General features: G+C 43.9%; 1 protein-coding gene and 1 long non-coding RNA gene across 2 annotated transcripts in view; both read right to left on the bottom strand.

Annotated features, from left to right (window-relative positions):
- ank1b (ankyrin 1, erythrocytic b) overlaps nt 1-12,642 on the bottom strand; it is an 87,859-nt gene that overhangs the window by 45,744 nt on the left and 29,473 nt on the right.
- LOC115122181 (uncharacterized) overlaps nt 8,167-12,642 on the bottom strand; it is a 29,254-nt gene continuing 24,778 nt past the window's right edge. The window contains exons 2-4 of the long non-coding RNA XR_003862423.2: nt 11,816-11,980; nt 11,614-11,636; nt 8,167-9,138 (exon numbers count right to left, since the gene is read on the bottom strand). This is a non-coding gene — a long non-coding RNA (uncharacterized LOC115122181). The remainder of the gene's footprint in view (nt 9,139-11,613; nt 11,637-11,815; nt 11,981-12,642) is intronic.

Raw genomic sequence — 12,642 nt, 5'->3', positions numbered from 1 at the left:
CGTTACTCTCTCGCGGGAAACCTCCACTCTTGCGCAGACATTTAGAAACGAAACATGACAATTTTAAAAATAAGACCATTTTCAAAATATTTTTGAGCGAGAATAAAGATGACTTTCGAGTAGTAAGACATGTATAAAAGCAACAGATACCATTAATAAGAAGGGTCCAGAAGAGTCTTATATGGTGAGCTACCGAGTGGCTAGGACAGGCAAGCCCCATACTATTGTGGAGGACGTATAAGTCTCCAACTTCAGTGATTTTTGCAATTCGTTCCAGTCATTGGCAGCAGAGAACTGGAAGGTAAGGTGGCCAAAGGAGGTGTTGGCTTTGGGGATGACCAGTGAAATATACCTGCTGGAGTGCGAGCTACGGTGTTGCTATGGTGACCAGTGAGCTGAGATAAGGCAGAGTTTACCTATCAAAGACTTATAGATGACCTGGAGCCAGTGGGTTTGGCAATGAATATGTAGCGAGGACCAGCCAACGAGAGCATACAGGTCGCAATTGGGGCGGCAGGGTAGCCTAGTGGTTAGAGCATGGACTAGTAACCGAAAGGTTGCAAGTTCGAATCCCCGAGCTGACAAGGTACAAATCTGTCGTTCTGCCCCTGAACAGGCAGTTAACCCACTGATCCTAGGCCGTCATTGAAAATAAGAATTTGTTCTTAACTGACTTGCCTAGTAAAATAAAGGTAAAATTTAAAACAAATTGTGGGTAGTATATGGGGCTTTGGTGACAAAACGGATGGCACTGTGATAGACCGCATCCAATTTGCTGAGTAGAGTGTTGGAGGCTAATTTGTAAATGCCAAAGGAATGCCATCCACCGAGAGGCTCTTGCTGCCAAGGGAATGCCTGACAGCTTGAAAGATGTTTTGGACACTACAGTGAAAATGGTTAACTTTGTTAAAGCAAGGCCCCTGAACTCTCGTGTCTTATGCAATGATATAAGCAGCGACCATGTAACACTTTTACAACATACAGAAGTGCGCTGGTTATCAAGGGGCAAAGGATTGACACGTTTTTTTTAAATTAAGAGACGAGCTTAAAGTTTTCTTTACTGACCATAATTTACACTTGCCTGACCGTTTGCATGATGATGAGTTTCTCACGGTGAGTTACACCGTATTCAAATAAGGTGAACAAATAAGGTTTTATATGTAAGATGGCTAAATAAAGAGCAAAACTATTGATTATTATTATATTATTGTCATGCATAGGTGTAATAGGTGGCAGGGAAGTCAGGCGCAGGAGAGTCAAATGGAGTGTAAAATGGAGTCTTTTAATAAAGTCCACGGAGTATGCTCCATAACACTAAATGTACATCAACAAACAAACAGGGGTACGAGGACCCGACGCGCACCTATACAACAATCACACTACACTGACAATAAAACAATCTCTGACAAAGACATGAGGGGAAACAGAGGGTTAAATACACAACAGGTAATGAATGGGATTGAAAACAGGTGTGTGGGAAGACAAGACAAAACCAATGGAAAATGAAAAAAGGATCAATGATGGCTAGAAGACCGGTGACGTCGAACGCCGAGCACCGCCCGAACAAGGAGAGGCAACGACTTCGGTAGAAGTCGTGACAATTATTATTTGTGCCCTGGTCCTATAAGAGCTATTTTTCACTTCCCACGAGCCAGGTTGTGACAAAAAATTCACTCTTAATCTTATGTTTAACAAATATATTGTATAGTTTGTGTATGGCAGGCTTAGAAATGATGGCAAAAAACAACATTTAAGAGTGCGCTGACCCTGGTGCTAGAGGGGGTATGCAGCTGGAGGTTGAATGTTTGAAGCGGTACGGGACTATAAAAGGTTTGGGAACCACTGGAATACAGGAATGACACACCCCATCAAAACAGGACTGTTCCTAATAATAAGCAAATGGCAGCAGCAGCTCCAACATGGAGGCCGGGTCTAACGTGACAAAGACAGGCAGCAGATTTCACAGCCCATGAGGACTGGAATTCTGCTCCACTAAGCTACAGCCAACCGAGTGACTACAGAGCCAAACACACAGGGTGACGGCACGCTATAACACTCATTTCAACTAAAGACCTCACTACACAAACACAGACACATTTTAGCCAAAACACACAAACACAAAAACAAAGTGCTATATCAAAATAAAAGCTATGCCTCGATAAATCTACAGAAATGCCGCTTGGCCAAAAAAGATGACTACAATTACACACTTATTTATAAACACATTGCATTCAAAGACTAAATATTCCACAATATGTGAAAATAGACATTATTAGGAACAAGCTCCATGACATACAATCACAGCAGGGTAACTGAAGAAGAGGAGTTGGAAACTGATATGTTACAGAAACTGGATAATGATTTTGTATACTGTAAATATATTTGGTCATTGTAGCTGTTTCTAGAAAGTTAGAGTCATTATTTATTTTTCTAAAGGTCATGTGTTTCCTTGGCCAGTCGCTGGAGCCATGCCAGTGTGGCGCACCCCCTTCTGCTATACAATCTCCGGAGTCAAAACTGTCATTTCAGCAAGTTTAGCCTACTAATCATAAAATTCAAAATTATAGGAAAAGTTCAGCAATGTGGTAGCCAAAACAAATCTTTAAACACGGTCTCGGTCTGGGATGTCAAAACACATTGACAGAAGAGCGGTCAGAAGTCGTTGCTGTAGCGACAGCACCTGTCACTGGTGATTTAGATTCAGAAACGTGTCCTCACTTCACTTACAAAGACTTCCTCACCAAATTCAATTAAGAGTTCCACTTTATAATTTAACTTCAGGTACTATAGAGTTAGTTCAGAAAAGGTACAATTGAGATCCAGTAGATTGACTTTCAACATCTGAGACAGACCTTTTATATGTATTCCTCTCACATCTAGCCTATTGTCAGCAGCAAATCTTCAACGGGAACCTGAGAGCAGCCTGCTAGGATAAAATGGATTAGAGAAGAACACAGACAGCAGTGAACATGTCTTTGGAATTCAGTAGCACAGAGGTAACTGGTTCTCAGGTCAAGAATTTGGATGCTTTAAAATAGATGGACATGCTCCAGCTTCTCTCAGCTCAGTTCCACTTAGGCAGCAGAGAGAGGGGGACATTCAGACAGACAAAACTCTTAAGGCAGACGCCACTACACCTTAATCTCCACCGACGAGGCATAGTGGAGAGGGCCATTCAATTAGGGAATCAGCCAAACCATAATGATTCTAGGATGAGGTTGGAGGTACTGTAGGTTGTTGACTGGGATTTGTTATATGATTGATGTAGTAGTACGTTGTCCCTGTTCCAACCCAAGTCCGGCACGTTTTCATAATCTGTGAAAGCTGTGAATGTTCTGCCATGTAGTAGCATGCATGCACAAATTCACACACAAATACTTCCCCTGAAGACACACACAACACATACCCATACCAAAAATAGCTGCACAGACCTCGTGCAGTGTTAACGTAACCCTCCTGGGGTTTACTCAAAGACCCTCCTCCATGAGCAAGACACAGACCGACACACACACACAAACACACACACACACACACACACACACACACCGATGAGACTGAATGGTGGCAGTCTCATCGGTCCCTGGACAGTCAGGCTTAGCTACAGCACAGAAGCCTATGGGAGCTCAGCAGTAGAAGAAGAACACTGAGAAACACATCCTGTGAAAACAATTGTTAGATCTGGAAGGTCATTGTGTTCTGCTCAGCTATAAATATACTAGACTCTATAATTATCACCACTGTTCTTATCTGGTCTGGCTCCTCCTGTCATTCCATTTCTATTTCCTTTCATCATGAGACGTCTAATTGAAAAACATCACCTACTAGTGTCCTCTCTGCATCTCTCTATATTCCTATGCTGGTAAATGGCATGGAGATGGGTATTTTCTGCAAATGGTATGCTGTGTACAAATAATTACCCTTGGATTTGTTACTTCTTACACTTCTGTTTTAGGATCTAATTTCCCAGAAAACATTGCATCCCATCTGCATGACTGGCAAGATGGAGTCGTGGCCTAGAGAATGAGAAATCAATAACTAGCCCAGGAGGCACTCAAGAGTGGGAGTTTATCAAATATTGATGGAGGATATGTGTGTTGGAATGAGGCACTCAAACACAAACACACAGATATGCAGGTATATATACATTACACCGTCATACACACTTACATGGACAGACACTCACACACACAGACTCCCATATGTTAACCTAGGAGCAACATGCAGTAAAAGCACAGTTAAGACACATATAACCAACTACTTGAAGATGAAGAGGAGCATGCCAAAAAGCCACAACATTCCTCCCTCCTCATGAATAAGTAATGAGACATCAAAATAAGGAGCTTCATGTTGTCTTCTCTCCCTCCTGAGCTAACACGGAGGCCCTGAAATATTTATAGTCTCTGTCAGGCCACTGCCTCTGCGCTCCATTACAATCAAAGCATACTCTATCTTACGTTTATCTCTCTCGCCTTCTCTCTCTGTCTTAACACAGTCACATATATACTACACATATATACTGCACATAATCCATTGTGCGTATACAACACAGATACAGACAAATACGTCAATAGACACATACAAATGCACATACACCTGATTGTGACTCTAATCCATCTTTCATAAAATGCATAATGGACACCAATGAAACACAGCAGGTACTGCATACCCACGTCTAGCTACCGTGCACTGTATACATCAGAACCGTTGTACAGTATTCTCTCACTTCTCATAACCTCCAATTAGACTGCATCAGATTCTCCCTCTTCATTAACCATGCCATATTCACATAATTGCTTCATGGAAGAAACCTGCAGATCACATTCCATCTCTCTCTTTATCTCTGTTTCCCTCCATCTCTCTCCCTCTCTCTACTCCTCTACTCTTCACTAGCACTTCTCAATCTCGTTACATTGCAGCCCACTGCGTTCCCCTTCAACATTAATTTATTTCCACCCTCATTCTCTCCCTCCAACTAAATCTCTACAACTCCCTGTCTCTATATGGCGTTGTTCCGTCTCCCCATGTCCCCCCATCCTCTTCCCTATTGTTTCTTCCTTTCACGATGCTCTATGACCTCCCTATCTCCCTCTTTGAACCTCCCTTATCTCCCTCTATGACCCTCCCTTATCTCCCTCTATGACCCTCCCCGATCTCCCTCCATGACCCTCCCCTATCTCCATCTATGACCCTCCCCTATCTCCCTCTATGACCCTCCCCTATCTCCCTCTATGACCCTCCCCTATCTCCCTCTATGACCCTCCCCTATCTCCCTCTATGACCCTCCCTTATCTCCCTCTATGACCCTCCCCTATCTCCCTCTATGACCCTCCCCTATCTCCCTCTATGACCCTCCCCTATCTCCCTCTATGACCCTCCCCTATCTCCCTCTAATGACCCTCCCCTATCTCCCTCTATGACCCTCCCCTATCTCCCTCTATGACCCTCCCCTATCTCCCTCTATGACCCTCTCCTATCTCCCTCTATGACCCTCCCCGATCTCCCTCTTTCTCTCCCTGACCCGCCGCAGTTCCCCACTCCCTCTCTCTTCGTTTCCTTTCATTATTCATGAGTACTGCAGGAGCTCCGGACGCTGAGCATGCTGGGTCTCTTTATGACATCATCACTCTATGCTGACGCTAGGCTCCCTCATCACTCTGGTGACTAGCGCAGGGCATGATCCAGCATTTCAGTACGCAGCTTCTGTTCACTGGGTTCTATCCTTTATATTGGCTACATGTGCAATTCTGGCAAAGAAAAAAATATCTTAAGAATCCTCTGTTTATATGCCAAGGTAAATAAAACATATAAACAGAGGGTTTAACAACGAGGCCATCAAATAAATAAATTAAATTGCAGATGACTTCGTCAACCATTTTGAAAAGAAGGTCGACAACATCCGATCCTCGTTTGCTAAGTCAAACGACACCGCTGGTTCTGCTCACACTGCCCTACCCTGTGCTCTGACCTCTTTCTCCCCTCTCTCTCCAGATGAAATCTCGCGTCTTGTGACGGCCGGCCGCCCAACAACCTGCCCGCTTGACCCTATTCCCTCCTCTCTTCTCCAGACCATTTCCGGAGACCTTCTCCCTTACCTCACCTCGCTCATCAACTCATCCCTGACCGCTGGCTACGTCCCTTCTGTCTTCAAGAGAGCGAGAGTTGCACCCCTTCTGAAAAAACCTACACTCGATCCCTCCGATGTCAACAACTACAGACCAGTATCCCTTCTTTCTTTTCTCTCCAAAACTCTTGAACGTGCCGTCCTTGGCCAGCTCTCCCGCTATCTCTCTCAGAATGACCTTCTTGATCCAAATCAGTCAGGTTTCAAGACTAGTCATTCAACTGAGACTGCTCTTCTCTGTATCACGGAGGCCCTCCGCACTGCTAAAGCTAACTCTCTCTCCTCTGCTCTCATCCTTCTAGACCTATCGGCTGCCTTCGATACTGTGAACCATCAGATCCTCCTCTCCACCCTCTCCGAGTTGGGCATCTCCGGCGCGGCCCACGCTTGGATTGCGTCCTACCTGACAGGTCGCTCCTACCAGGTGGCGTGGCGAGAATCTGTCTCCTCACCACGCGCTCTCACCACTGGCGTCCCCCAGGGCTCTGTTCTAGGCCCTCTCCTATTCTCGCTATACACCAAGTCACTTGGCTCTGTCATAACCTCACATGGTCTCTCCTATCATTGCTATGCAGACGACACACAATTAATCTTCTCCTTTCCCCCTTCTGACGACCAGGTGGCGAAACGCATCTCTGCATGTCTGGCAGACATATCAGTGTGGATGACGGATCACCACCTCAAGCTGAACCTCGGCAAGACGGAGCTGCTCTTCCTCCCGGGAAGGACTGCCCATTCCATGATCTCGCCATCACGGTTGACAACTCCATTGTGTCCTCCTCCCAGAGCGCTAAGAACCTTGGCGTGATCCTGGACAACACCCTGTCGTTCTCAACTAACATCAAGGCGGTGGCCCGTTCTTGTAGGTTCATGCTCTACAACATCCGCAGAGTACGACCCTGCCTCACACAGGAAGCAGCGCAGGTCCTAATCCAGGCACTTGTCATCTCCCGTCTGGATTACTGCAACTCGCTGTTGGCTGGGCTCCCTGCCTGTGCCATTAAACCCCTACAACTCATCCAGAACGCCGCAGCCCGTCTGGTGTTCAACCTTCCCAAGTTCTCTCACGTCACCCCACTCCTCCGCTCTCTCCACTGGCTTCCAGTTGAAGCTCGCATCCGCTACAAGACCATGGTGCTTGCCTACGGAGCTGTGAGGGGAACGGCACCTCAGTACCTCCAGGCTCTGATCAGGCCCTACACCCAAACAAGGGCACTGCGTTCATCCACCTCTGGCCTGCTCGCCTCCCTACCACTGAGGAAGTACAGTTCCCGCGCAGCCCAGTCAAAACTGTTCGCTGCTCTGGCCCCCCAATGGTGGAATAAACTCCCTCACGACGCCAGGACAGCGGAGTCAATCACCACCTTCCGGAGACACCTGAAACCCCACCTCTTTCAGGAATACCTAGGATAGGATAAAGTAATCCTTCTCACCCCCTTGAAAGATTTAGATGCACTATTGTAAAGTGGCTGTTCCACTGGATGTCTTAAGGTGAACGCACCAATTTGTAAGTCGCTCTGGATAAGAGCGTCTGCTAAATGACTTAAATGTAATGTAAATGTAAATATGTATATATTGTGTACAGCTTATATTTAGACTCTTGACCACTTAAATATAGACTCTGGACCACTTATAAATAGACTCTGGAATAATACAACACTAGATGTGTATGTAGTCTGTCTCTGTCAGCTCTAAAGTTAGGTTGGTTAAGCGGTGCTCCAGCAGGTGCTAGGAGGAGAGGAAGTCTGTGTGTCTGAGAGTCGTGTGGCAGCAGGTCCTATAAAGGGCACTCAGCACCACACGGTCAATGACTCCACCAGCTCCCACAGGCCCAATACACCATCACTGTGACAGGGAGAGGAGGAGAGAGGGAGTGAGAGAGGGAGGGGGTGGGCGAGGAGAGGAGAGGCAGAAGGAAAGGACAGAAGGGGGATGGATAAGGTAGAGGGGAGGAGGACGGAGGAGCACAGAAAGGTAGTGGCAGGAGGGGAGAGAGGGAGGTGTTAGCAGTTGATATTCTTCAATAACACAGACCCCAAATCAAATCAGGGGAAGAAAAATAGGTTTATTCAAAGAGGATACATCATAGATGTTATGCTGAGAGGTAGATGGTCATTCCTTCTCTGTCCTCAGTGATTCTCCCCTCAATGATTCTCTCCTGTGATTCTATCCACAGAACATAGGGACAGGATGTAGTTTATAACCCAGCCCTAGCCTGTGGTTGACCATTTAGAATCCCTTGCAATAAAACAGGGCCAATGGCCAAATAACACGTATCCTATTTCAGGCTCGAATTCCTCCCATGTCCCTGACCCATTGATCAATAATTCCCTTTTTACAGAAAATACACTATTTCCATTGATTGTTAGTACACTATTGACCTCTCGTCCTCTGTCTCTAGTACTGTATTAACCTTCCATCATCTGTCTCTGCGTTGTGTATTTATCTTCCAAATATTCTTATACTCCCCTCTAGACCATTTTAGAAATAAATATACTTAAAAATGTATTTTTTAGAAAACATAGAAAAAATAGACAGTATAAAAAACATTAGCTGTAAGCATAAAATCACTAACATTAAAACACCTTACATTTCTATAAAACACAAATGGCATATTGTACTTGCTGTTACAATAAGAAATAGATTTAAAACAAAGTTATAGAAAATATGTATCAACAGGTGTAATGATGAATCGCACCACATCCTGTATTAGGAGGAAACTCACACACACACAAAAAATTGTCTACTAGAAAATAATATTCAATCGTCCTATTGGCAAGGTAATCATTCACCAAGTCCTTTAAAAGTGACCAGCTCTTCCACACTGGTATCAGTCCCACATTGATAACTATTAGAAATGATGTTCTGGCAGTCTGCCGGTAGTGAGGAATTCCTCTTCCGTTCCACAGGTTAAGGACTTTTCTAATGAACACTTCACCGGTGATCTTGTATCATTTCAGGTAGAGTCCTTGGTTCAAGGGATATTGCTTCAGCTTCAGACTGTAGATTCTCATAACCTGTAACGAAGGAAACAAAAAAGGGAAGGTAACATGTCCTGGTTTCAAGATAAATGTATATTTCACATTAATTTCGCTAAGTAAGCATGTCTAGATTTTCAGGAAAAAGTTGGACATTTCACCTAGATATACCTAATATGATGACTGAGGTGTACAACATAGAGGCTTATCAGCTTCTGATCATCTTACTATGCTTCTTCACCCGAGATTGGCCCCCGTTTCCTAATCAATCAGTTCTTTATTCTCCTGTCTCCGCTTTGTCATCGACATGGACAACCTTGCAATGAGTGACATAATATCCATCCTGATTTTCCTTGGACTTTTACTGCTGACCTTGTTATGAGCAAAAGTTGATAAGGACCTTCCCATTTTGGTCCTAATGAGTCTGTTACATATTTTTGTTTACCATCACCCACTGGTACTACGTCATGTCCCCCCTCGGTAGTTATTCCCCACGCCTCTTCTACATGTCTGTCTGCTTCCCCGACTGCATTAGAGAGATGTATGCAATAATTAAGCATTATGTCACTCAAAGTGAACGTCTGCTTTTCTCTAACGTGCCTGGTACTGTCACATTGTCCATTGTAGTAACTTCCCATGACCAGCCTGCCCCCCCCCCCCCTCCACAATGCTTGAACCGTCTGTGTATAAGTTAAACTCAGGGTTTTCAAACGGATGACTCTTAATAAACCAATCAGAGAGCTGATCCACTCCTGTTGCTCTCATCTTCTTGCCTGTGTACTTATGACATATATGTTTTGCATAAGATATGGGCAATACAGTGACTTCATCACCCGTATCTACTAAATAATCTACTGCAAAGTTATTAACCATCATGTTCACATATATTCCATCCGATTTCATATGTACACAAGCTGAGATGGGACGCAAGAGGGGGTCTATTAGTTTACCTCTACAGCATCCAGCAAACTCTGCTGCTGAGCCGGAGAGAGCTTCTTACATTTCTGCATCAGCATTGTGTCGTTGGGGCTGTTGTCCTGTTTCCATTTTCCCTTAGACGGACACTGCTTCTCCTGGCCATTCCTCATAAGAACACATTTTCTTTTCCGAAATTCTTCTTGCCAGTGACTAGAAATCCCGAAATAATGACATACACCAGGTTTCTCTTCTGCTGAACGAATAATGTTGTTGGTTTCATTCGAAACCTGCACACCTCTGATAACAGTCGGTTTATTATGTTGATTGATGTCTCTGTCCAGTCGTGACAACCTGTCAATGAATAAGCCATAGTTTTGTCTCTCCCAGTCATTAGTTGTGGAAACAAAAGTTTTTTTACAAATCATCATGTATGGATTGCATCAGCTGATGGGCGAATACCCCATTTCTGGAGGAATTGAGTGTATCTTCATCTTCCATGTCGGATAACCCACTGTGTCTAACCACCTCTGCTCTAAACCTTTCTTCAATTCAACAAACGGTTATTTCGGTTTTTGAACACATTTGGTTATCTCTCCCCAATTGGTGGTTGCATTGATCAGACCCTTAAGGAAAACATGTATGGCTCTCCATCCATCAGCCACATCTTGCTCTTCACCACCCACAGCTCTATAAACCTTTTCTTCAAGTACACCATGTTCACGGTTGTTCAAAGCAAAGGCTAATAACTGTAACCCATCATAAGGATGTAGATTGTAGAGTTTCTTATAACGCTTCAAATGGTCCCACGTTTTCATACCCACTTCTAGGGGATGTTTCAATGTTTTTGACCATTCATACAACTGTTCTGGAGATGCTGATTTGTGTGATTACTGTCACCTGAGGTTTGTCTTTACCACCTTTTACAGGCTGTGTTCTGGTTGGACTAAGATATCATTCGTCACCACTGTCAGAATCTGTTGACTCAAAGCCAGGCAGTGCTGACCAGATGCTTGAAACCTGATCTGCCTTGCGCAACTTAGCCTGAGCATAGATTGAGGGAACAAAGAGACCACAGGTGGGGGTCAAGTCTGTTTTTACGACTCTTGGCTGTAATTGTTGAATTTCTTCCTTCAAGGTTTTGATCTGTTCACCAAGAGCTTTCAAACTATCCTCATCTCTCTGCTATGTCCTGTCATGATTCTCTAATTTCCGTACTTTGCCTCAAACAGTTAAAGACCATTGTGTCTTTGTCAAGGAATTAGACATTCTCTGTATTTTTCCTCAAGCTTTTTGTATATCAGACAGATTCCATATTCCATCTTTGTCAACAATGACAGAATATTTATTTATTATCTCTTGCCTACACTTCTCTACTTTGTGTGTGTGTGTGTGTGTGTGTTTATAACCCCTTTTGAGGACTCAAACCTCTTTTAGAACACAAATTGTCTCTGTAGGACCTGGCTACCCGTAAAACTTATGTTCACTTCAAAAAGCTTGTTGAAGGCTTACATTAACCGCACATGTAAAAATTGCAACTCAACTAGCAACTCACTTCTTCTATGCAACAAGAAGGTTTCACAAAAAGAAAGGACTAACCTTTTAATAGAGGACTTGAATCCCTATAATAGAGAACAAAGCTGTAAGAGGACTCAACCCACTAACTGAGCAAACAAAGGACTAACTCTATAACAGAAAACAAAGGACTTGAACCTTATACATCACAGATACATATCACTAATTGCATGCACTAATTTTAACCTGATTTGGTTCTTGTAAAATGATATTGGTCTAGACTCACCCAGCAATTATGCCATCAATCAGAAGAGTAGACTCCCCAAAGTGGGTTGCGCTCAGCCTTCTCTCTTTCTTCAGGAGCAACACACAGTTGATACGTTTTTTTCTTGTTGTTGTTCAGACCAACTCATCCGGGTCACGGCACCAAATGTTAGAAGTTGAAGTTATTCTATAATAACACAGACCCCAAAGCAAATCAGGTGGAGGAAAATAGGTTTATTCAGAGAGGATAAATCATAGATGTTATGTTGGGAGGTAGATGGCCGTTCCTTCTCTGTCCTCAGTGATTCTCCCCTCAGTGATTCTCTCCTGTGATTCTATCCAGAGAACATAGGGACAGGATGTAGTTTATAACCCAGCCCTAGCCTGTGGTTGACCAATTAGAATTCCTTGCAATAAAACAGGACCAATGGCCAAATAACAAGTATCCTAATTCAGGCTCGATGCCTAGACAAATTCCTCCCATGTCTCTGACCCATTGATCAATATATCCCTATTACAGAAAAAACACTATTTCCATTGATCGTTAGTACTCTATTGACCTCTCGTCCTCTGTCTTTGCGTTGTGTATTTATCTTCTAAATATTCTTTAAGACGGAAGAAGCAGAGCTAGCAAGAGGGAGTGGGAGGGGAGGTAAATAGACAAGATAAGGAGAGGGGGGAGCTAAACAGTTGGAAATGTGGGATAAAGGGAGAGAGAGAGAGGGGTCAAGTGAAAGTGCTGATGACAGAGAAGGAAACTAAAGGAGAGGAACATAAGAGAGAGAGGGGAAAGGAAAGTGATAGAGAGGGACAAAGAGAGGATATTTTGCTGTGTCTGAGGACACAAGG

This window comes from Oncorhynchus nerka, linkage group LG4 (genome assembly GCF_034236695.1).
Source record: "Oncorhynchus nerka isolate Pitt River linkage group LG4, Oner_Uvic_2.0, whole genome shotgun sequence".
In the NCBI taxonomy this organism is placed as follows: Eukaryota; Metazoa; Chordata; class Actinopteri; order Salmoniformes; family Salmonidae; genus Oncorhynchus; species Oncorhynchus nerka.
This window is presented reverse-complemented; position numbering and strand designations above follow the sequence as displayed.